Source organism: Penaeus monodon, chromosome 4 (assembly GCF_015228065.2).
Source record: "Penaeus monodon isolate SGIC_2016 chromosome 4, NSTDA_Pmon_1, whole genome shotgun sequence".
Taxonomy (NCBI): Eukaryota; Metazoa; Arthropoda; class Malacostraca; order Decapoda; family Penaeidae; genus Penaeus; species Penaeus monodon.
Genome location: NC_051389.1, coordinates 54,807,140 through 54,809,584, shown reverse-complemented (window position 1 = coordinate 54,809,584; position 2,445 = coordinate 54,807,140).

Sequence of the window (2,445 nt, the reverse complement as noted above, 5' to 3'; positions counted from 1 at the left end):
TCCTCCTGAGAATTGCCTGAGTGAAGATACAGCGATGGTGTGTGTGTGTGTGTGTGTGTGTGTGTGTGTGTGTGTGTGTGTGTGTGTGTGTGTGTGTGTGTGTGTGTGTGTGTGTGTGTGTGCGTGTGTGTGCGACCTAGCTTCCTTATCTCTTTATTTCTTAATATTATTATTTCTTATTTCTTATTATTTTTCTTCCAGTCCTTTTCCTCTCTCCCTTCTTTCTGCCAACCTTCCTTCCCTCTCTCCTTTCTACACTCCATCCCTCCCCCCCTACACTCCCCCCCCCTCTTTCCCTCTCTTCCTCACACACTCACTCTCCACCTTCCTCCCTCCCACACTCTTCCACCTCCTTCTCCTTCTCGTTCTCCTACTCCCCCCTCTCCCTCTTCTCCTTCCCCCGAATCATGATTGTTCTTTGTGCGGGACAATGCTTGCTTTTTTTTACAAATCTGTTTATGTATGTTTTATTCCCACTTTCCTGGTCGCACAACATGGTTAATTGCATGTGAATAACAGGTTATAGAAATGTTATAGGCTTGTTTACATTTACATTTGATTGGTCATACACCGTGCATGGTTGCTTATGGATAACAGGATATCGAAGTTATATTGTTTGCTATTGGTTTTGAGGGCTATATGTCTGAGTAGCACAATATGGTGGAATAAAGAGAGCTAGAGAGTAGAGTAGAATAGAATATATGAAATAGAGAGAGAAAATAAAAAGGTAAAATAATGGAATAGAATAAAAAAAGTAAAGAAAGAAAATAGTAAAAAAGAAAGAAAGAAGAGACACTAAAAACATTAAGAAGTAAAGTTAAGTCAGTTTCCAAAGACGCATAGGCCTATGAAAAGAAATAAATTAGGCAGCTCAGGATCTTAGAGACTCCCACAGAAGAAGAGCAAATCCATTATATCTGCGAAGCCAAAAACCAAGCGAGAACGTCAGAGCATAACGAAGGAGAGAACCCCGAGGCCATCGCCGCCGCCTTGCAAGAAACCGTTTAACGGACATCGAACGCCAGAGACGCTGCTGCGGCTGGCTCTCTTGCGTTTATTTTTTGTTTTTGTTTGTTGGTGTGTTCTGTGTTTTTTTTTTTCTTTCTTTGCTTTTTCCTCCTTTGATATTTTTTCTTCTCACCTTTTTTGGGGGGGGGGGGGATCTTTTTCCTCGTTTTGTTATGTTTTTTTTTTTCTTCTCACTGGTCTTTGTTTTCCTTTGAAACTTAATTTCTTTTCCCCCTTTTTTTCCTTCCTTAGGAATTTTCTTTCTTTATGGTTTCTTTTCCCTTCTTATTTTTTTTTCTTTCAGATCCCTTATTAGCTTGCTTCTTTTTTCTTATTCAGTCGGATTTTTCTGTCTTCGTGAAAGGCAGTATTTTCTCTCGTCACGAACCTGGTCGTTTTATTTTCCTTCTTCGTCGAAGTTAGTTATTCGGTAATATTTTTCCCCTGTCCCCCTCTCCCTTCTCGAAAATATACCCTGCTTTCTATTGCCTCTCCTTTCTTTCTCTCATTTCTTTCTCACGTTTTATGTCCTCCTTTCTTTCACTTGTTTTATGCCCTCGCTTCTTCTCTCCGTTATTCATAGCCCGAGATGGGAAGATCGAGCGGGCAGGGAAGGCAGCAGGCACGCGGAAACGGGACGAGGATTGTCTCCGCGAAAAATCAGGAGCTGCGGCCGAGTCTCGGGATTTATGGACCAGCGAAAATTTTACGATTTCCAGGAATGCTGTGTATGTCTGTGTCTGTTTGTGTTTGGCGGTTTGTTTGTGTATATATGTATTTATTTACGCGCGCGCGCGCGTGTGTGTGAGTGTGCGTGCGTGCGTGCGTGTGTGTGAGTGTGTGTGTGTGTGTGTGTGTGTGTGCGCGTGTGTGTGTAGGTGTGTGTGTGTGTGTGCGTGTGTGTGTGTGTGTGCGTGTGTGTGGTGGTGGGGGTGTGTGTGTGTGCGTGCGTGTGTGGTGTGTGTGTGTGTGTGTGTGTGTGTGTGTTGGGTTGTGTGTTATATGTTTATACGCGCGCGCGCGTGTGTGTGTGGTGTGTGTGGTGTGTGAGTGTGAGTGAGTGGTGGTGAGTGAGTTGGTGAGTGGTGAGTGGTGTGTGTGTGTGTGTGTGTGTGTGTGTGTGTGTGTGTGCGTGTGTGTGGTATGCGTGCGTGTGTGTGCGCGCGTGTGTGCCGCTGTGTGTGTGTGTGTGTGTGTGTGTGTGTGTGTGTATGTGTATGTATGTATATATATGTGTATATCTATGCATTCATTCGTGTATTTATGTACGTATGCATTTATACGTACATGTATACGGTAGAAAAACCCACAGTAGAGAAAATAGATATGCATATGTATATGTATGTACAACAGCATATATGTGTATGTGTGTATGCATGCATGTACAGTAAATTTATATGACTCGGGCATGTAATTCACGTGTCCGGGCGATCCGAT